Consider the following 24,157-nt stretch of genomic DNA (forward strand, 5'->3'; position numbering starts at 1 on the left):
ACTTACAGAAAACGTTTGACCTCTGTCATTGCCAACAAAGGATATATTACAAAGTATTGAGATGAAATTTTGTTTCTGACCAAATACTTATTTTCCACCATAATATGCAAATAAAATGTTAAAAAAACAGACAATGTGATTTTCTGGATTTTTTTTTCTCAGTTTGTCTCCCATAGTTGAGGTCTACCTATGATGTAAATTACAGACGCCTCTCATCTTTTTAAGTGGTGGAACTTGCACTATTGCTGACTGACTAAATACTTTTTTGCCCCACTGTATCTGAATGGCCAAAGACATAGACTCATTCAAACCAGCAGGCATAGGAAATCCCACCATGACATCCTTAAGGGCTTCAGAGAGACCCTTTCTGAACATAGCTGCCAGCGCAGATTCATTCCATTGAGTGAGCACGGACCACTTTCTAAATTTCTGACAATATACCTCTATCTCATCCTGACCCTGACAAAGAGCCAGCAAATTTTTCTCTGCCTGATCCACTGAATTAGGTTCATCGTACAGCAATCCGAGCGCCAGGAAAAACGCATCGATATTACTCAATGCAGGATCTCCTGGCGCAAGAGAAAATGCCCAGTCCTGAGGGTCGCCGCGCAAAAAAGAAATAACAATCAAAACCTGTTGAACTGGATCACCAGAGGAGCGAGGTTTCAAGGCTAGAAATAATTTACAATTATTTTTGAAACTCAGAAACTTAGTTCTATCTCCAAAAAACAAATCAGGAATAGGAATTCTTGGTTCCAACATAGCTTTCTGATCAATAGTGTCTTGAATCTTCTGTACTCTTGCCGAGAGCTGATCCACAAATGAAGACAGACTTCTAATGTCCATCGCTACACCTGTGTACTGAACCACCCAAATGTCTAGGGGAAAAAAAAGGCAAAACACAGTGCAAAGAAAAAAAAATGGTCTCAGAACTTCTTTTTTCCCTCTATTGAGAATCATTAGTACTTTGGGCTTCCTGTACTGTTATGAAAGGCAATTCAGTACTACAATGGACATAGCGGTCAGAGCACATACAGTGATCTGACAATAACCCAAAATCATAGAACGAGCTCTGAGACGTGGGAACTCTGCAGACCGCAATCCCTAATCCTCTCCAAACAACACTAGAGGCAGCCGTGGATTGCGCCTAACTCTGCCTATGCAACTCGGCACAGCCTGAGAAACTAACTAGCCTGAAGATAGAAAATAAGCCTACCTTGCCTCAGAGAAATACCCCAAAGGAAAAGGCAGCCCCCCACATATAATGACTGTGAGTTAAGATGAAAAGACAAACGTAGAGATGAAATAGATTCAGCAAAGTGAGGCCCGACTTTCTTAACAGATCAAGGATAGAAAAGGTAACTTTGCGGTCTACACAAAACCCTAAAGAAAACCACGCAAAGGGGGCAAAAAGACCCTCCGTACCGAACTAACGGCACGGAGGTACACCCTTTGCGTCCCAGAGCTTCCAGCAACAAATTAGACAAGCTGGACAGAAAAAATAGCAACAAATAGCAAAGAAGAACTTAGCTATGCAGAGCAGCAGGCCACAGCAATAATCCAGGGAAAAGCAAGTCCAACACTGGAACATTGACAGGAAGCCAGGATCAAAGCATTAGGTGGAGTTAAGTAGAGAAGCACCTAATGACCTCACCAGATCACCTGAGGGAGGAAACTCAGAAGCCGCAGTACCACTTCCCTCCACCAACAGAAGCTCACAGAGAGAATCAGCCGAAGTACCACTTGTGACCACAGGAGGGAGCTCTGCCACAGAATTCACAACAGGCTAGCTAGTTTCTCAGGCTGTGCCGAGTTGCATAGGGAGCGTTAGGCGTAATCCACGGCTGCCTCTAGTGTGGTTGGAGAGGATTAGGGATTGCTGTCAGCAGAGTTCCCACGTCTCAGAGCTCGTTCTATGTTTTTGGGTTATTGTCAGATCACTGTATGTGCTCTGACTTCTATGTCCATTGTGGTACTGAATTACCTCATCATAACATTTGTTGCAGCCAATGACACAGGGAACATTTCACAGGTAGAGAGCAGAATGGATTCAATGAAATTTCAATAATTTCTTGATGCAAACATAACAACATATATAAAAAAGCTGAAATTGAAAAGAGGATGGCTTTTACAAATGGATAATGATCCAAAACACACATCAAAATCCACGATAGACCACCTCAAAAGGCGCAAGCTGAAGGATTTACCATGGCCCTCACAGTCTCCTGATCTGAACATCATTAAAAGTCTGTGGCTAGACCTCAGAATAGTAGTGCATGTAAGATGATCCAGGAATCTCACAGAGCTGGAACAATTTTCAAAGGAAGAATGGATGAAAATCCCTCAAACAAGAATTGAAAGACACTTGGCTGGCAACAAAAAGTGTTTACAAACTGTGATACTTTCAAAAGAGGGTGCCACCAGGTATTATCCATGGGAGTGCCCAAACTTTTGCATTGGACCATTTTCATTTTTGTAATTTTTAAAATGTAAAAGATGAATATACAGGTGCTTCTCACAAAATTAGAATATCATCAAAAACTTAGTTTATTTCAGTTCTTCAATACAAAAAAGTAAAAATCATATATTATATAGAGTCATTACAAACAGAGTGATCTATTTCAAGCGTTTATTTCTGTTAATGTTGATGATTATGGCTTACAGCTAATGAAAACCCAAAAGTAATTATTTCAGTAAATTAGAATAATGAACAAAAAACGCCTGCAAAGGCTTCCTAAGCTTATAAAAAGGTTCATTAGTCTGTTTCAGTAGGCTCCACAATCATGGGGAAGACTGCTGACTTGACAGATGTCAAGAAGGCAGTCATTGACACACTCCACAAGGAGGGTAAGCCACAAAAGGTCATTGCTAAAGAAGCTGGCTGTTCACAGAGTGCTGTATCCAAGCATATTAATGGAAAGTTGGGTGGAAAGAAAAAGTGTGAAGAAAAAGGTGCACAAGCAACTGGAATAACCATAGCCTTGAAAGGATTGTTAAAAAAGGCCATTAAAAATTGTGAGGAAGATTCACAAGGAGTGTACTGCTGCTGGGGTCACTGCTTCAAGAGCCACCACACATAGACGTATACAGGACATGGGCTACAAATGTTGCATTCCTTGTGTAAAGCCACTCATGACCAATAGACAATGCCAGAAGTGTCTTACCTGGGCCAAGGAGAAAAAGAACTTGACTCTTGCTCAGTGGTCCAAGGTATTGTTTTTAGATGAAAGTAAATTTTGCATTTCATTGGAGATCAAGGTCCCAGAGTTTGGAGGAAGAGTGGAGAGGCACACAATCCAAGCTGCTTCAGGTCTAGTGTGAAGCTTCCACAATCAGTGATGGTTTGGGGAGCCATGTCATCTGCTGTTGTAGGTCCACTGTGTTTTTTCAAGACCAAAGTCAGTGCCGCCGTCTACCAGAAAATGTTAGCGCACTTCATGCTTCCTTCTGCCGACAAGCTTTTTTGGAAATGGAAATTTCATTCTCCAGCAGGAGTTGGCACCTGTCCACACTGCCAAAATTACCAATACCTGGATTAAAAACAACAGTATCACTGTGTTTGATTGGCCAGAAAACTCGCCTGACCTTAACCTCATAAAGAATCTATGAGGAATCGTCAAAAGGAAGATGAGAGATACCAGACCCAACAATGAAGACGAGCTGTAGGCTGCTATCAAAGCAATCTGGGCTTCCATAACACCTCAGCAGTTCCACAGGCTGATCGCCTCCATGTCACGCCGTATTGATGCAGTAATTGATACAAAAGTAACCCCGACCAAGTACTGAGTGCATTTACTGAACATATATTTCAGTATTGCAACATTTTTAAATTTTAAAATCAGTTTTTAAGCTGGTGTTATAAAGTATTCTAATTTACTGAGATAATAACTTTTTGAAGCAGACATGCTCCAGAAATGCTCCTCAAAAACCATATTCTCCACTAATTCAGACATGATCTGCAAAACTTGTAAAGTTTTAACCCCTTTACCCCCAAGGGTGGTTTGCACGTTAATGACCAGGCCAATTTTTACAATTCTGACCACTGTCCCTTTATGAGGTTATAACTCCGAAACGCTTCAACGGATCCTGGTGATTCTGACATTGTTTTCTCGTGACATATTGTACTTCATGATAGTGGTAAAATTTCTTTGATAGTACCTGCGTTTATTTGTAAAAAAAACGGAAATTTGGCGAAAATTTTGAAAATTTCGCAATTTTCAAACTTTGAATTTTTATGCAATTAAATCACAGAGATATGTCACACAAAATACTTAATAAGTAACATTTCCCACATGTCTCCTTTACATCAGCATAATTTTGGAACCAATTTTTTTTTTTGTTAGGGAGTTATAAGGGTTAAAAGTTGACCAGCAATTTCTCATTTTTACAACACCATTTTTTTTTAGGGACCACGTCTCATTTGAAGTCATTTTGAGGGGTCTATATGATAGAAAATGCCCAAGTGTGACACCATTCTAAAAACTGCACCCCTCAAGGTGCTCAAAACCACATTCAAGAAGTTTATTAACCCTTCAGGTGTTTAATAGGAATTTTTGGAATGTTTAAATAAAAATGAACATTTAACTTTTTTACACAAAAAATTTACTTCAGCTCCAATTTGTTTTATTTTACCAAGGGTAACAGGAGAAATTGGACCCAAAAAGTTGTTGTCCAATTTGTCCTGAGTACGCTGATACCCCATATGTGGCAGTAAACCACTGTTTGGGCGCATGGGAGAGCTCGGAAGGGAAGGAGCGCTATTTGACTTTTCAATGCAAAATTGACAGGAATTGAGATGGGACGCCATGTTGCGTTTGGAGAGCCACTGATGTGCCTAAACATTGAAACCCCCCACAAGTGACACCATTTTGGAAAGTAGACCCCCTAAGGAACTTATCTGGATGTGTGGTGAGCACTTTGACCCACCAAATGCTTCACAGAAGTTTATAATGCAGAACCGTAAAAATAAAAAATCATATTTTTTCACAAAAATTATATTTTTGCCCCCAATTTTTTATTTTTCCAAGGGTAAGAGAAGAAATTGGACCTCAAAAGTTGTTGTCCAATTTGTCCTGAGTACGCTGATACCCCATATGTGGCAGTAAACCACTGTTTGGGCGCATGGGAGAGCTCGGAAGGGAAGGAGCGCAGTTTGACTTTTCAATGCAAAATTGACAGAAATTGAGATGGGACGCCATGTTGCGTTTGGAGAGCCACTGATGTGCCTAAACATTGAAACCCCCCACAAGTGACACCATTTTGGAAAGTAGACCCCCTAAGGAACTTATCTGGATGTGTGGTGAGCACTTTGACCCACCAAATGCTTCACAGAAGTTTATAATGCAGAACCGTAAAAATAAAAAATCATATTTTTTCACAAAAATTATATTTTTGCCCCCAATTTTTTATTTTTCCAAGGGTAAGAGAAGAAATTGGACCTCAAAAGTTGTTGTCCAATTTGTCCTGAGTACGCTGATACCCCATATGTGGCAGTAAACCACTGTTTGGGCGCATGGGAGAGCTCGGAAGGGAAGGAGCGCAGTTTGACTTTTCAATGCAAAATTGACAGAAATTGAGATGGGACGCCATGTTGCGTTTGGAGAGCCACTGATGTGCCTAAACATTGAAACCCCCCACAAGTGACACCATTTTGGAAAGTAGACCCCCTAAGGAACTTATCTAGAGGTGTGGTGAGCACTTTGACCCACCAAGTGCTTCACAGAAGTTTATAATGCAGAACCGTAAAAATAAAAAATCATATTTTTTCACAAAAATTACATTTTTGCCCCCAATTTTTTATTTTTCCAAGGGTAAGAGAAGAAATTGGACCTCAAAAGTTGTTGTCCAATTTGTCCCGAGTACGCTGATACCCCATATGTGGCAGTAAACCACTGTTTAGGCGCATGGGAGAGCTCGGAAGGGAAGGAGCGCCGTTTGACTTTTCAATGCAAAATTGACAGGAATTGAGATGGGACGCCATGTTGCGTTTGGAGAGCCACTGATGTGCCTAAACATTGAAACCCCCCACAAGTGACACCATTTTGGAAAGTAGACCCCCTAAGGAACTTATCTAGAGGTGTGGTGAGCACTTTGACCCACCAAGTGCTTCACAGAAGTTTATAATGCAGAGCCATAAAAATAAAACAAAATTTTTTTCCCACAAAAATTATTTTTTAGCCCCCAGTTTTGTATTTTCCCTAGGGTAACAGGAGAAATTGGACCCCAAAAGTTGTTGTCCAATTTGTCCTGAGTACGCTGATACCCCATATGTGGGGGGGAACCACCGTTTGGGCGCATGGGAGGGTTCGGAAGGGAAGGAGCGCCATTTGGAATGCAGACTTAGATGGAATGGTCTGCAGGCGTCACATTGCGTTTGCAGAGCCCCTAATGTACCTAAACAGTAGAAACCCCCCACAAGTGACACCATTTTGGAAAGTAGACCCCCTAAGGAACTCATCTTGATGTGTTGTGAGAGCTTTGAACCCCCAAGTATTTCACTACAGTTTATAACGCAGAGCCATGCAAATAAAAAATATTTTTTTTTCCACAAAAATTATATTTTAGCCCCCAGTTTTGTATTTTTCCAAGGTTAGCAGGAGAAATTGGACCCTAAATGTTGTTGTCCAATTTGTCCTGAGTACGCTGATACCCGATATGTGGGGGGGAACCACCGTTTGGGCGCATGGGAGGGCTCGGAAGGGAAGGAGCATCATTTGGAATGCAGACTTAGATGGATTGGTCTGCAGGCGTCACATTGCGTTTGCAGAGCCCCTAATGTACCTAAACAGTAGAAACCCCCCACAAGTGACCCCATATTGGAAACTAGACCCCTCAATGAACTTATCTAGATGTGTTGTGAGAACTTTGAACCCCCAAGTGTTTCACTACAGTTTATAACGCAGAGCCGTGAAAATAAAAAATCTTTTTGTTTTCCCACAAAAATTATTTTTTAGCCCCCAGTTTTGTATTTTCCCAAGGGTAACAGGAGAAATTGGTCCACAAAAGTTGTTGTCCAATTTGTCCTGAGTACGCTGATACCCCATATGTTGGGGTAAACCCCTGTTTGGGCACACAGGAGAGCTCGGAAGGGAAGGAGCACTGTTTTACTTTTTCAACGCAGAATTGGCTGGAATTGAGATCGGACGCCATGTCGTGTTTGGAGAGCCCCTGATGTGCCGAAACAGTGGAAACCCCCCAATTATAACTGAAACCCTAATCTAAACACACCCCTAACCCTAATTCCAACGGTAACCCTAACCACACCTCTAACCCTGACACACCCCTAACCCTAATCCCAACCCTATTCCCAACTGTAAATGTAATCTAAACCCTAACCCTAACTTTAGCCCCAACCCTAACTGTAGCCCCAACCCTAACCCTAACCCTAGCCCTAACCCTAGCCCTAACCCTAACCCTAGCCCTAACCCTAACCCTAGCCCTAACCCTAGCCCTAACCCTAGCCCTAACCCTAGCCCTAGCCCTAACCCTAACCCTAACCCTAGCCCTAACCCTAGCCCTAACCCTAACCCTAGCCCTAACCCTAGCCCTAACCCTAGCCCTAACCCTAATCCTAGCCCTAACCCTAGCCCTAATGGGAAAATGGAAATAAATACATTTTTTTTTATTTTTCCCTAACTAAGGGGGTGATGAAGGGGGGTTTGATTTACTTTTATAGCGAGTTTTTTAGCGGATTTTTATGATTGGCAGCCGTCACACACTGAAAGACACTTTTTATTGCAAAAAATATTTTTTGTAATACCACATTTTGAGAGCTATAATTTTTCCATATTTTGGTCCACAGAGTCATGTGAGGTCTTGTTTTTTGCGGGACGAGTTGACGTTTTTATTGAAAACATTTTTGGGCACGTGACATTTTTTTATCGCTTTTTATTCCGATTTTTGTGAGGAAGAATGACCAAAAGCCAGCTATTCATGAATTTCTATTGGGGGAGGCGTTTATACCGTTCCGCGTTTGGTAAAATTGATAAATCAGTTTTATTCTTCGGGTCAGTACGATTACAGCGATACCTCATTTATATCATTTTTTTATGGTTTGGTGCTTTTATACGATAAAAACTATTTTACAGAAAAAATAATTATTTTTGCATCGCTTTATTCTCAGGACTATAACTTTTTTATTTTTTTGCTGATGATGCTGTATGGCGGCTCTTTTTTTGCGGGACAATATGACGCTTTCAGCGGTACCATGGTTATTTATATCTGTCCTTTTGATCGCGTGTTATTCCACTTTTTGTTCGGTGGTATGATAATAAAGCGTTGTTTTTTGCCTCGTTTTTTTTTTTTTTTCTTACGGTGTTTACTGAAGGGGTTAACTAGTGGGACAGTTTTATAGGTCGGGTCGTTACGGACGCGGCGATACTAAATATGTGTACTTTTATTGGTTTTTTTTTATTTAGATGAAGAAATGTATTTATGGGAATAATATTTTTTTTTTTTTTTCTTCATTATTTTGGAATATTTTTTTTAATTTTTTTTACACATTTGGAAAATTTTTTTTTTACTTTTTTACTTTGTCCCAGGGGGGGACATCACAGATCAGTGATCTGACAGTTTGCACAGCACTCTGTCAGATCACTGATCTGACATGCAGCGCTGCAGGCTTCACAGTGCCTGCTCTGAGCAGGCTCTGTGAAGCCACCTCCCTCCCTGCAGGACCCGGATCCGCGGCCATCTTGGATCCGGGGCTCGAGCAGGGAGGGAGGTGAGGAGACCCTCGCAGCAACGCGATCACATCGCGTTGCTGCGGGGGGCTCAGGGAAGCCCGCAGGGAGCCCCCTCCCTGCGCGGTGCTTCCCTGCACCGCCGGCACATCGCGATCATCTTTGATCGCGGTGTGCCAGGGGTTAATGTGCCGGGGGCAGTCCGTGACCGCTCCTGGCACCTAGTGCCGGATGTCAGCTGCGATAAGCAGCTGACACCCGGCCGCGATCGGCCGCGCTCCCCCCGTGAGCGCGGCCGATCGGCTATGACGTACTATCCCGTCCAGGGTCAGATAAGCCCAGGGCACCTCGACGGGATAGTACGTCTAAGGTCACAGAGGGGTTAATGTGCTGTTTATTTGTTGATATTGCACATTAATGATACAACCTTTCCTTGGCAAGGTATGTGTTAACCAGGATTCTCCCTTTTGTTCAGGACTACATCCTCATTTATATTATGCCTAGCGATGAAGTATCCTCCTGACAAATGGGTCTGTTAATGAAATGCGAGCAATTAAACTAAAAGCCATATCAAATGCTCCTCGTCACTCCACGCTGACATTTAATTGAATTTTTTTCCCTTCCATCCCCTGCTCCCCTCTTCTTTTAGTTCCCGATAAACATACTCCTTCACAACAGATCCGTTTTCACTAAAGCCACAACACAGGCAATTCAATCAACTAATTGATGCAACAAAGCCTCAAAGAAAAAAAATGTGTAATTAAAGCACAAATGAAATGGAATAACACTACAGCCTGTCTCATTTATTACTTAATAATTAAAACCAGGTTTGTCTGTCTGTCCCTGGCGAAAGTATGGGATTAAGAAGAGAATATGAGTATGCCGTCAGTACCGTTATAGTCTTCCGTGGTAATGAGGGCAATGGGTTAAAGGGGGTGTTTTTTTCCCTGTGAAGGTTCAACATACTAATTTACAAAGGAGAGGGTTCACCCCTGAAATTAAATCAATATAAACTCTATTCTGTCAACATGTTGGGTTAACATTAAAGCTGAGATCGTCTTTTATAGAGGTTTTTGCTTTGATCAATACCTTTTTGTTAAAGGATCGTAGCAGGGTTCGACTGGCCCATCAGAGTTCCAGTGAATCCTCCTACTTTGACACTATAAAAAGTCTCTCTTGGTATCTTCACACAACTTTTTTTCAGGTGTTTTTTTCAGCATGTCTACTTTGAAGAATGCCTAAAAAAAGCGATCAGAAAACTCTGGAAAAACTCTTCCCATTCATTTCTTTTCCAAACTACTTTGTTGTTAAGAGAAGTGAGCGGACCATTCTTAAGGCATTTTCCGCAAAAAAAAGCCCCTCCTTATTTTCAAAAGAATTCAATGAGAAGGCTACAAAAATACCTGTGCACTTTTATTTAGCATTTTGTAAGACGTTTTTGAGGCGTTTTCAACGCAAAAAACACTAGCTTTTTATTCACTACTAATGGATATTTAAATAAAATGTGAGAAATCGGCCCCCACAAAAGTTTAAAGAAACTCTAACAAAAGAAAACACTTAAGAAAACTTTTAACAAAAAACACTTCAGGACAAAAGAAAGCAAAGAAAATGCCAGTGTTTCATGCGGTTTCCACTAGGAAAAACTCGTAGATTTTATCCGCCTGATGAATCGTTAAGTAAACATGCCTTGGGGATCCAGCGAAAGATAATACCATTTGGAGCTTCTATTTCCAATGTTGTGGGCAGCACAAGATAGCAGGAATTATTTGCCAGTTACTTACTTATTTGCATAACACATTAGTTACTAGATATGGAATTACAAAAATATTGTTGAATATTCTAAAATCTATTTTGGAGAAGAAATTCAATAAATGAATATATCAGAAGTATAAAAAAGGCACAATTTCTCATACCTTACAAAATGCTTAAAGGTGACTCCCAAAGGTTTATTTCACTAAAATTCTTCTTATAAATGGAATTGCTAACCTGCAATAGAAGGAGATGAAAACGATCCACATGATAGTCTAAATGGATTTATTATATGGATTTTAATGGCATAAATGAGCCGATTAAATTGCTTGTTTTTTCCCTTTGAGAAATTATATTATTTGCATGGTGGGGAAGAGTCAGCAATATTAACTGAGCATTATATATCTATTCCATGATCCGGGTTTATGATTTTACTGCTTTACACAATTATTAATATATTGATCACCATCTTCATTTCTACTATGATTAATTTTATTGTCATGTATTATTAATATGACTCTGTTACTATAAGTTTTTAGATGTTTTTGGAGTGTGTTTAGTGGTTTTATTATGCTTTTTAGGTTAGTAAATATCTGACCTTCAGAAGAAGGAATCCTACGGTTTGTACCAATTGTAATAAGAAGAGCGTGGGCAACAGTTGCAATGCCATTCACTAGAAAGCTGCATCCACAAGCAGCGGTTGTACTGTGGTCAAAAATCATTAAAATCATGTGTTGCTGTGGTCATTTCACAGCTCCCCTGCGCAATCACTTCAAGGGAATCTGTCAGTAGGATCAACCCTCCTAAGCCATCTAGGGGGGGGGGCAATCAGATCATAGGAAGCTGAATAAAATCATACCTTTATATCTGCGGTTTGATGTCTTATTCCAAAGATATCCATGTTTCTCTTATATGTAAATGAGCTGTTAAGATCTATGGGCAGGACACTGATTTGCATGAGAATCTGCCTCCAAAACTTATTTTTAGTAAAAGGAGGCGTTTACCAGTGTTGGACATGTAACTAAAACAGAATAGGAGAACTAAACATATTTGCTGCAGCAGTTACAGCCCTGCTGTATTGCCAGGGGAGTAATGACTGGGGTCACAGAGGGTAAGACTGTGCCCATGCTGTAAGTGGTCTCACCAACACGAGAGCCTATTTCAGCTAGATGTGCATGCAAGGACGCACATTCTGCTGTATTGTAGTGCAGCGAAAAGACCCACCAGGTCCCTGCACCGCAATACATGCCACCAGTCATTCAGAGGCGAACATCTGAGGTCAGCGTGCAAGTCACAGGCAGCGCATAGCAGTGACGTCATATGCAACCCATAGCACACACGCCAAAGTCAGCTCCTAGCCTCTGTATCAGCTATAAAAGAGGATGCTGCGCAATGTGGGAGTGGGGGAGATGAAAATATTTTTTTTTTATGTATTAGAGAACAGCTTCAGAAGAGGATAATTAATAAAGGATAGGCCCAGGAGCTGGGACTTTATACCACAAAGGGGCTCGGCATGGGGGACATATATTACTGAATGGTTCAGGATGGGGAAATTAAACCAGGATGTGGGACATCATTATTGGAAGGGGTCCAGAATGAGGATGGGAACATATACTACTGGAAGGTTCCAGGATGGGAACATTACACATAGATGGAGGCCATTATTACTGCATGGGGTCCAGGATGGGGACATTGTACCAGGAAGGGGCCGATAATGAAAGACATTTTTACCTGAAAGAGCCTAGGATGGGGGAAATTATACCAATAAGGGGCCAAAATAGAGACATTATTAGTAGAAGGGATCAGGATGGGGGACATTATAGCAGAAATGGGTTAAGGATGGGGACATTATACCAAGAAAGAGCCAAGAATTATCTTAGTACAAGAAGGGGGACATTACTACATTTTGAGTGTGTGTGGGTGGGGCAACACATATGTCTATGTAGGATTGTGAATGCTACAAAGGCTAATACATCTGACCAACATGTAGATGGCGGACCAGGTCCAAATTTTTTGAACAAAAACCGACATAATTTGTAACACCCGCTAACACCCACCCAGGGTGCGGATGCCAAATACAATAGTGGACAGCAGGACAACTCCCACAGTAATTGAGACCTATAGAGGACTGGAGTATTATGTCCCTAGGTAAATAGGAATACCATAACTAATGCATCAATGAAAAACTTTATTTATACATTAAAACAACATACATATAAACAATATATCTAGTAAAAATGACAGGAAATGGTGATGACACAAAAAATCGGAGACAGTGACACCATAAATACAAAATAGCAGCACTACATAGCGTATAGGGGGCGCTAAGTGTGTATAACACTTGTGTTACCTAATAGGAATATACTCACCCTCGGAAGCGCCCTGCTTCCTTCCGACAGCCTTCCTTCCTAAGAATCAGCGCTTGAAGGACCTTCGGTGACGTCACGGCTTCTGATTGGTCGCGCGAGAGGTCACATGGGCGGCCGCGCGGCCAATCACAAGCCGCGACGTCACCGCGACGTCACCGCCAGTTCCTGGAAGGCTGATTCTAAGGAAGGAAGACTGCCGGTTAGTACCAGGGCGCATCAGAGGGTAAGTATTGCGATATTTTTTATTTTAATTCTTTATTTTACACTTTAATCTGAATTCCGATACCAATTCCCGATATCTTAAACATATCGGGAATCGGTATCGGAATTCCGATTCCAGATTCAAAAGATCGCCGACTTCATGGCCGACCCCACACTGGGGTCGGGTCGGGTTTCATGAAACCCGACCTTGCCAAAAGTCGTCGACTTTTGAAAAATCTCGACCCGTTTCGCTCAACCCTACTCCAGTCCTCTATAGGTCTCAGGTCCAAATTTTGCACCAATACCAAGGGGGCTCTAGTTATGCCACTATTTTTTGCAATACTGTTGCTATCAATCTACACTGCCTGCCTGTGAGATGGAAGCTGAAGCACTGAGAGGACATCTGCAAATGTGTCAGTAAGGGCTCAACAAATGTTTATAGTCATGGAAGGGGATAATACCCATGGAGCATCCCAGGCTATTATTATCAGTTCACAGATGTATATTTAGCCTTTCCTTGGTATTAAAATGGAAGAACCCCAAATAATGACATAGGGTTTCCCTATAATTGCTAACCAGCAAAGACTAGGCAGACAGCTGTTGGCTGATATTAATAGCTTAGGAAGGGGCCATGGATATTGGCTCCCTCCCAGACTAAAACATCACCTCTCAGCATAAGATCACCATAATATGCACCATTTCTGCACTTACCCTTGCACTTCCCACTTGCTCTTGTGTGATGGGAAGTGGGGTGGTAGTTTGGAGGGTTGATGTCACCTTTGAATTGTCAGGCAACATCAAGCCCGTAGGATAGTAATAGAGAGAAGTCTATAAGACAGCCCCATTACTAACCCCATAGTGATACTGTATAAAAAATACACACCCCGAATTAAGCCATTTAAGTGAAATAATGACACTCCTTTAATGAATCCACATTTACCAAAAACACGTATACTCACATCTATACCCAGTCCACTGAAGCCAATGTCTCCTGTAACAGAATTAAAATAATAAACAACCATATTCCTCACCTGTCCACCGACAAGATAATATTCTGATAGTCCTACGATGCATCTAGTCTGCTACATCTAGATTGCAGGTTGCATGGTTGCACGATGTTACTATACAGCAGAGACACTGTGCTGTTCGTGTTTGCTCAGCTCAGTGCCTCGTGGTAAACTGCTTTCAACTCACTGAAGTCACCAATATCTTTGCAATATCTTCTCTGCGGACGGGTGAGGAAAATGGTTGTTTATCATTTTATTTATGTTACAGGAGACATTGGCTTCAGTGGATTGGACGTTGACGTGAGTAAAAGTGTTTTGGTAACAGGTGTTATTGTAGATTTATTAAAGGAGTCTGTGCCATTTCAATTAAAGGACTTTATTATGTGTGTGTTTTGAGTACAATGTCATTATGGGGTTAGTAATGGGGGCGTCTTATAGATGCTTCTCTATTGCTAACCTCTGGGGTTGATCTCACCTGACAATATAAAGGTGGCATCCACCCCCAGCTATCACCCCACTTGCCACCGCACCAGGGCTAGTGGGAAGAGTGAGGCTAAGTGCCAGAATTGGTGCATCTTATGAATGCACCCTTTCTTTGGAGGCTGAGAGCTGATATTTTTAGTCAGGGAGGGGGCCAATATCCATGGCCCCTTCCTAGCTTATCAATATCAGCCCGCAAAAAAAGGCTGCTGGGGGCGGCGCATGCTCAGATTCAGATCTTGTCCCGAGATCTCGTGAGACGAGATCTGAATCTGAGCATGCGCTGCCCCCAGCGGCCATTTTCCCGGAGGCCACCGCATCACAGCAATGGAGCTGCCAGTGCCTCCGGCCTTTGAGGAAATGCTGGAGGAGCCCCGATGCTGCATGAAGATGCGCCACCACCGCCCCACAGCACAGAGCAACCACACGGCACAAAGAGGAGCCGCCACCGCTCACCAGCACAGAAACCCCACACTGCCACAATGAGGTTATAGGGGGATACTGTTATGAATAGGTAATTCAGAACCACAATGGACCTTGAAGTTCAGAGCACACAAGTGACCTGACAAAAACCACAAAACATAGGACGAGCTCTGAGACGTGGAAACTCTGCTGACCGCAATCCCTAAACCTATCAAACCACACTAGAGGTAGCCGTGGATTGCGCCTAACGCTCCCTATGCAACTCGGCACAGCCTGAGAAACTAGCTAGTCCTGAAGATAGAAAAATAAGCCTACCTTGCCTCAGAGAAATTCCCCAAAGGAAAAGGCAGCCCCCCACATATAATGACTGTGAGTAAGATGAAAATACAAACACAGAGATGAAATAGATTTAGCAAAGTGAGGCCCGACTTACTGAATAGACTGAGGATAGGAAAGATAGCTTTGCGGTCAACACAAAAACCTACAAACAACCACGCAGAGGGGCAAAAAGACCCTCCGCACCGACTAACGGTACGGAGGTGCTCCCTCTGCGTCTCAGAGCTTCCAGCAAGCAAGCAGAACCAAAAAAGCAAGCTGGACAGAAAATATAGCAACAAAAGTAACACAAGCAGAACTTAGCTTATGCTGAGCAGACAGGCCACAGGAACGATCCAGGAGGAAGCAAGACCAATACTAGAACATTGACTGGAGGCCAGGATCAAAGCACTAGGTGGAGTTAAATAGAGCAGCACCTAACGACTTAACCTCATCACCTGAGGAAGGAAACTCAGAAGCAGCAGTACCACTCGTGACCACAGGAGGGAGCTTGATCACAGAATTCACAACAGGATACTCCACACTTTCCTGTGAGATGCCCCCTCTCTTCGTCATCGGGACCACTCCCCCCAGCCACCATATGCACATTGGTCTGCGCCCAGGGTATAAGACGACCCCAGACTTTTAAGAAGATTTTCAGGGGTTAAAAAGTCATCATATACGCCAGAAAATACGGTACTTGTTTTCCACTCCACAGCAAATCAGCGCTGCTGCAGCCTTCGGCCGCAATGTGGCTTGCTCTTTTCTTCACTTTACCCAGAAAAGAAACATTACCCCTTATGCTCCATGTCAGAGGCCTCTCTTCCAATCAAATCAGACCTATTGCTTTGCACTGATGAGCAGCAAACACCCTGAAACACGTATCTGCAAATGGAGTATCTGGTTTGGCTTCTTATTTTAAGTCATGCAGCAATATTCATAATAGAGTCAAAATTGAGTTTTAGGATTGCTATATCCAATAGGTGTCACTGGCTGTCAAGTCCTCTTCTTTTCTAAAAACTTACTTCCATATGAATACAGCCTAATGCAGAAAAGAACATCAGCATAAGTTGCACTAGAAAGAGACTTTAGAGGTGTATGAAAAAACAGTCCTGCTAAAACCCCTCCTATGTGTGTGGTCATATGGTGTTGCTGAACAAGTTTTTTTTTACCTAGGGCAAAATAATCACTTTGCTGCTTTGGCCCAGACCACGGCAAATTGGCATTTTGGCACACATTTAACCCCTGGTGCCCAGCAAGCAATGAACACGTACTGCAAACCCATCTTGCCATACCCCTGTGCCTCTGTATTGCACTCTATTTTGCCATGAAAATATTGTTTCTAAAAGGGTTTACTGTAATAATATGGCATGTGATGGGGGATGCTATATTTTTTTCAAGGGCTCTGTATGGATCAATGAGAAAATAAAACGTCTGTATACCAGACTGTAGGCAACTTGACCTATCATTACACCACTGATGTGTAATTATGAGTATTGGATGGGCATCTCCTGGTTCAGTACCATCAGATTATATTTTTTTGTATTGTAGTGACAGGCCATATTATTAAAGGGATAACTATGGGCATGAAATCAATTATTGCAGAATTAGTTTCTACCCCATCGATTTTGCAATTACTATGGAACATCACAATGAGTTAACCGCAAATGATGACAGTTAATGAAGATTGCATAGGTTCATACAGCAATGCAGTATAACACACGCTTTTTCTTTTTCTTCTGTGCTATTGCTGTAAATTCCAGGTTAGAAATTTTTTTCTGGCACATATAAAACTGAGCACAAATAAACAGATGTACAGAGCACTATTCATCTGTCCACAAGCTGAAAATAATTGGGTCTGATGTTCCTGCTTTTTCCGCATAATGGTGTGTGTCCCTTTAAGGCGGATTTGCTGATCTCCATCCTTCTAATTGGGTGCAGCGGTTGTTATGGAAACATCTCTCAAAAGCCAGTACTTTGCTCACAAAATAGAATCTTCTATATGCACAGGAAAAATGTAAACGTAGAACCTAGAAAGATATGGAGAACAGGAGCAGATTGGGATTTCTGACAGGTTCCCATCCAGAACCTAGAGCGGGCAGCACAGAACGAACAACTCTGTAACCCCAAAAGGGTTAGAGGATTTGGCGCTGTTTTTATTGCATAAAATTCTGTAAGGCGGTGTTCACATCACATTTTAGCCACACGTCAGTGGCTCCATCAGTACTGCCATTTGGAGTACTGAAAAATGGATGGGATTCAGTCACTTTTTCTCTGTCTAAGACCTCTTTCACACTTCTGTTTTTTACAATCAGTCACAATCATTCACAATCCGTCAAAATGTTGAAAAGACGGATCCTGTGCAGATTGTAAAAAACGGGTGCAGTGGGTCCGTTTTTTTGAAGGATCTGTTGAGGCTATGTGCACACGTTGTGTATGCGTCTTCACCGCGTTTTTCAGCTGCGAAAACGCATGCACAACACAACTCAGGTTAAAAATAATTTAAAAAATTAAAAATCGCGATCTTCTTACCTTCCAGCATCCCCTGCAGCCTTCCCGCGGCCTTCCAGATGCTCGCAATGCTGCCGGCAGCTCCCGTTCTCAGTAATGCCTTGCGAGCAATGACCTGTGATGACGTAGCGGTCTCGCGCATGCTCAGTTTAAAAAGACAGCATCCGTCCCTGGATTCCTGCTTTTGACAGTCAGCAATGGATCCTGCGTCCATAGGCTTCTATTATAGCCAAGGACAGACAGCTCAGTATCCGTCACTGAGCGATTTTCCAACATGCAGAAAAAAATGTTCCTCTGTGCGTTGTCTCCGCCCGACGGACAGCAATTTTACGACGGATACAGTGCACGACGGATGAAATGGAAGGCCATCCGTCGCTAATACAAGTCTATGAGAAACGACGCAATGTGATGGAGAAGTGAGAAAGAGGCCTAACTCCTGTTTTGGCAGTGTCTACCATAACAACATGATTGACTGCATGTTTTGTGACTGCCTCAAGTGGCGGACACTGTTGAAGTCAGATAGAACACAAAATGACTCCATCTGCTTCTGCGGCGCCCCAGGGTCCTGGTTGTCGCAGGGGTATTGCTTTCCTCTCGGTGAAAGTGATGCTACATTTGGAGGCAAGAAAGGATACAGGTCCTTCTCAAAAAATTAGCATATAGTGTTAAATTTCATTATTTACCATAATGTAATGATTACAATTAAACTTTCATATATTATAGATTCATTATCCACCAACTGAAATTTGTCAGGTCTTTTATTGTTTTAATACTGATGATTTTGGCATACAACTCCTGATAACCCAAAAAACCTGTCTCAATAAATTAGCATATCAAGAAAAGGTTCTCTAAACGACCTATTACCCTAATCTTCTGAATCAACTAATTAACTCTAAACACATGCAAAAGATACCTGAGGCTTTTATAAACTCCCTGCCTGGTTCATTACTCAAAACCCCCATCATGGGTAAGACTAGCGACCTGACAGATGTCAAGAAGGCCATCATTGACACCCTCAAGCAAGAGGGTAAGACCCAGAAAGAAATTTCTCAACAAATAGGCTGTTCCCAGAGTGCTGTATCAAGGCACCTCAATGGTAAGTCTGTTGGAAGGAAACAATGTGGCAGAAAACGCTGTACAACGAGGAGACCGGTCCCTGAGGAAGATTGTGGAGAAGGACCGATTCCAGACCTTGGGGAACCTGAGGAAGCAGTGGACTGAGTCTGGTGTGGAAACATCCAGAGCCACCGTGCACAGGCGTGTGCAGGAAATGGGCTACAGGTGCCGCATTCCCCAGGTAAAGCCACTTTTGAACCATAAACAGCGGCAGAGGCGCCTGACCTGGGCTACAGAGAAGCAGCACTGGACTGTTGCTAAGTGGTCCCAAGTACTTTTTTCTGATGAAAGCAAATTTTGCATGTCATTCGGAAATCAAGGTGCCAGAGTCTGGAGGAAGACTGGGGAGAAGGAAATGCCAAAATGCCTGAAGTCCAGTGTCAAGTACCCACAGTCAGTGATGGTGTGGGGTGCCATGTCAGCTGCTGGTGTTGGTCCACTGTGTTTCATCAAGGGCAGGGTCAATGCAGCTAGCTATCAGGAGATTTTGGAGCACTTCATGCTTCCATCGGCTGAAATGCTTTATGGAGATGAAGATTTCATTTTTCAGCACGACCTGGCACCTGCTCACAGTGCCAAAACCACTGGTAAATGGTTTACTGACCATGGTATTACTGTGCTCAATTGGCCTGCCAACTCTCCTGACCTGAACCCCATAGAGAATCTGTGGGATATTGTGAAGAGAAAGTTGAGAGACGCAAGACCCAACACTCTGGATGAGCTTAAGGCCGCTATTGAAGCATCCTGGGCCTCCATAACATCTCAGCAGTGTCACAGGCTGATTGCCTCCATGCCACGCCGCATTGAAGCAGTCATTTCTGCCAAAGGATTCCCGACCAAGTATTGAGTGCATAACTGAACATTATTATTTGTTGGTTTTTTTGTTTGTTATTAAAAAACACTTTTATTTGATTGGATGGGTGAAATATGCTAATTTATTGAGACAGGTTTTTTGGGTTATCAGGAGTTGTATGCCAAAATCATCAGTATTAAAACAATAAAAGACCTGACAAATTTCAGTTGGTGGATAATGAATCTATAATATATGAAAGTTTAATTGTAATCATTACATTATGGTAAATAATGAAATTTAACACTATATGCTAATTTTTTGAGAAGGACCTGTAACTGCATACAGGTATCACAAATATGCAACACATTTCACACTCCAGGCCACAAGGGTGAGCTTCTGCTCCTATTTATTAGGACACTCCCCATATATATATAACTGGTAGTCTGTAGGGAAAGTCAGTCAGTTCCAGACAGGAGTCAGTTCCTGACAGAGCTCCAGGCAGGAGTTCTGTTAGTGAGTTCTAGACAGTAGTCTGAGGAGGACAGAGGGCCAACAGAGCTGTGCATGCCCTCAGAGCTGCAGCTCCCAGAAAGAGACATTGAAAGGCAGAATTGTATTGCAGCGAACGTGAAGGAAGACGAAGCAAAGGAGAGGATACCAGAAGGGGACCAGCCCCAAACAGACTGCCTCCTTCTGAGGTGCAAAATCCGGGTAGCCAGAACACCGAGGGAGTAAGAACCTCTACGCCTTATTCCAGAGACCGGATGGACAGCTAATTGCAGGTTACCTATCCGCACCTACACCCAGGAGGCACGGTGACACCCCACAGAGCCGGGTTATCTAAGAGACCCTATAAACAGGCTCACATCACCACTCATACGGGTTTTGTCCTATCCTATAAGGGGGACAGAGAGAGAGAAACACCACATCTGTGAGACCCTTATGTGAAGCCATAAGCAGTAAGGGACTACACCACCGCAGAGCAAGGGAAGGCTACTGATTTCCACCTGGACAAGCGGATTCTGGACTTGCCTCCAAACCGGCCGGACTCTGCCTGCCCTTTGATCTGGAACCCTGGACTGTGGATGCTGAAGTGTTCAGTAAAGGTAAAGAGACTGCAACCTTGTGTCCTCATTCTTCTCTGCACCTCTCACCATACCCACCATCTACACACCGGGAAGCCCTGGGGACATACTTCACCTGTGGGAAGGTACACCATCTAGCTGCCATAACATCACCCTAGCGGACACCTTAAAGCAGCGTCGGTCACCCTGACCGAAAACCACAGGTGGCGTCACGAATAGTGTTGAGCATTCCGATACCGCAAGTATCGGGTATCGGCCGATACTTGCGGTATCGGAATTCCGATACCGAGATCCGATATTTTTGTGATATCGGGTATCGGTATCGGAAGTGTAAAATAAAGAATTAAAATAAAAAATATTGTTATATTCACCTCTCCGGCGGCCCCTGGACATCAGCGGGAGGATCCGGCGTCCGGCACGGCTTCTTTCTTCAAAATGCGCGCCTTTAGGACCTGTGGAATGACGTCCCGGCTTCTGATTGGTCGCGTGCCGCCCATGTGACCGCCACGCGACCAATCAGAAGCCGCGACGTCATTCCTCAGCTAAAGTCCTAGAATGAGCGCCTTCTAGGACCTGAGGAATGACGTCGCGGCTTCTGATTGGTCGCGTGGCGGTCACATGGGCGGCACGCGACCAATCAGAAGCCGGGACGTCATTCCACAGGTCCTAAAGGCGCGCATTTTGAAGAAAGAAGCCGTGCCGGACGCCGGATCCTCCCGCTGATGTCCAGGGGCCGCCGGAGAGGTGAATATAACAATATTTTTTATTTTAATTCTTTATTTTACACTTTAATATGGATCCCAGGGCCTGAAGGAGAGTTTCCTCTCCTTCAGACCCTGGGATCCATGAGGATACCTTCCGATACTTGATGTCCCATTGACTTGTATTGGTATCGGATATCGGTATCGGCGATATCCGATATTTTTCGGGTATCGGCCGATACTATCCGATACCGATACTTTCAAGTATCGGACGGTATCGCTCAACACTAGTCACGAACATAACTTTATCCCTTTAAAGACCTTTCCCTTTTATACGGATGTCCCAGGGCAATAAACCGGGTCAGCCACCGTGACATCCCCCTGTGAACCGCAGGACCTGGTACCGAGTACCCCATGGCCCTTGGGGGGCGATCCACTTCATTAAAGATGTTTTTTATACTAAAGAAAAAGAGTATCAGCAACACCAAGAAGGTAGCTAGGTAAAAGAATTAATCTTTATTACATAATATCAAGATCACATATAACGTTATACAAAGTAGATAAAGAAAAAAGGAGGAAACAAAACAGGTACACTGAGGTAAGGTCACTTGTCCGCTAAATGACCTGGGAGAGCACATGAACATATAATTATATACACTTTCAGAAAGGCCAGGTGCACAAATTTTCCCAATCATGCATTAATCTCACAAGTATTTCAGTGAACAAGGCACCACCAAATCAATTCAGCACATTTTATTATGTCAGAGTCAAAGCTCACCCATAGTAAGTCAGGACTACACGATGACCTTTCCATGACCCCTGACGTGTGTTTCGCGTGATGCCTTTCTCAAAGGGGAGATGATAAAGAGGTCCTGTCAATGTTACCCTATTTATAGGAGCATAGCACACTAATCAGTATGGTGCATGCGCCCGCGACCTCCCATACATGATCCGCTCACTCTGATGGCGTCACTGCACAGGGGAAGGTATTCAGTTACTTTTTCTCTGTCTAACTCCTATTTTGGCAGTGTCTACCACAAAAACATGATCGACTGTGTGTTTTGTGACTGCCTCAAGTGGCGGACACTGTTGAAGGAAGACAGAACACAAAATGGCTCCATCTGCTTCATTAAAAATGTTGTCTAGGACTAGGATAGGTCTATCCTTAAGCCCCATCAATGTCTGAACAGTGTTGGTGCTGTTCCCGGTATTGGCGGCAGCCGGCACTGATCAGTTAGGGGAGCTGTACAGCACAGCTCCATTGACGGCATAGTTGCTGTTACTGAGTACTGCACATCCACCCTCTATTGCATGCCAACCAATCAGACATCGATGACCTATCCTAATGATAGGCCATCTGTGACGCTAGTCACTACTCACGGATAGGCCTTGAGGCAGAAAAGTCAGACATTCCGGGGTCAATATCAAGAGACTACGTTGATAACCAAAGAAAAAAACCAAGGCGTAAGTCAGATCACAGTCCAGGGTCAATAACAAGAGATAGCGGATCAAAAGCCAAAGGACAAGACAAAGGCATAGTCAGAACATGGTCCAAAGGGTCATGCAGCAGAATATCAGAACACAGGCAACAGAATCAGTCTAACACTCACCAAGAAGCATAAACTACGTCTGGCAGGGATCAGGGGCAGACAGCTCAGATAAGTAGCTATGCAATCAGCAGAACACTGAACACCTGCAGAAAGTCCCACAATTCCCAGTCACAGATTGGACAGCAGAGCTGTCAATCAAGGCCCTGACAGCCCATAAAGCTCACCATAGTACTGGACAAACACAAACAGCTCAGCAAGACAGTTTCCACAGAATAGCATAGCAATCATTCACTGAGCGGAGGAATCGTGACACCATCAATATTAAAGTCCCGGACAACCCTTTTAATATCAATAGCCCCATTGATGGATACGGCTGTCAGTATTCCAGGTTTTCCAAATCACCTTGTAAATGATCTTGCCCTTTGTTAAGATGGAATTTGCTGTTTTTGTCTGCCCTACTTCCTGTTTGTTTGTTTAAAACCAGATTCAGGTGTCAGCTTCCTTGCTGGAGTATTCTGCTTCTGTTCCCCTTCAGCTCAGCTGCTTGCTCTGAGTGTGCCTCTACCTCTGGCTCTGGACATTCTCTGCATATGTACACTACACTCTCTATGTTATCATTAGTCTGTTGACTTTGGAACTTAACCCTTGGTTCACTCCTCCTGGTAAGAACTGTGTTATTGAACTATGTTTCTGGACTATGATTCTGGACTGTGTGTTGCTACTTAATCATTCATTTACTCCCCCCGGTGGGAGCTGTTGGAAACAACACCAGTATAATACTTTAATGTGAACCTGTTTCTGGACTTACCCGTGTATATGCCACATTTGGGATCAACTTGTGAACTAGTTTCTGGACTTACTCGTGTTCATGCCACACCTGGGAATAACTTGTGGACTTGTTCTGGACTTCCCTGTGTTTACTTCATACCTGGATTTGACTCTTTCTGCACCGACAGTGTTTCGGATCTGCACTACGTCACCTGTCACACTCACCTTTTGATCACCTTGCTGAGGGCTCTGCCTTAAGAACTCTGCCGATTTGCTGTATATGTTTTAAGGACTTTTTTAATTGCAGGTCACTGCGGGTTATCAGTATATTGTTTTGGGTGTTATTGCTGTTGTACAAATACACTATTTGCACTAAAGAAACCTGTCTGTCTGTTCATTGCCCCACGC

Source organism: Ranitomeya imitator, chromosome 2 (genome assembly GCF_032444005.1).
Source record: "Ranitomeya imitator isolate aRanImi1 chromosome 2, aRanImi1.pri, whole genome shotgun sequence".
NCBI lineage: Eukaryota > Metazoa > Chordata > Amphibia > Anura > Dendrobatidae > Ranitomeya > Ranitomeya imitator.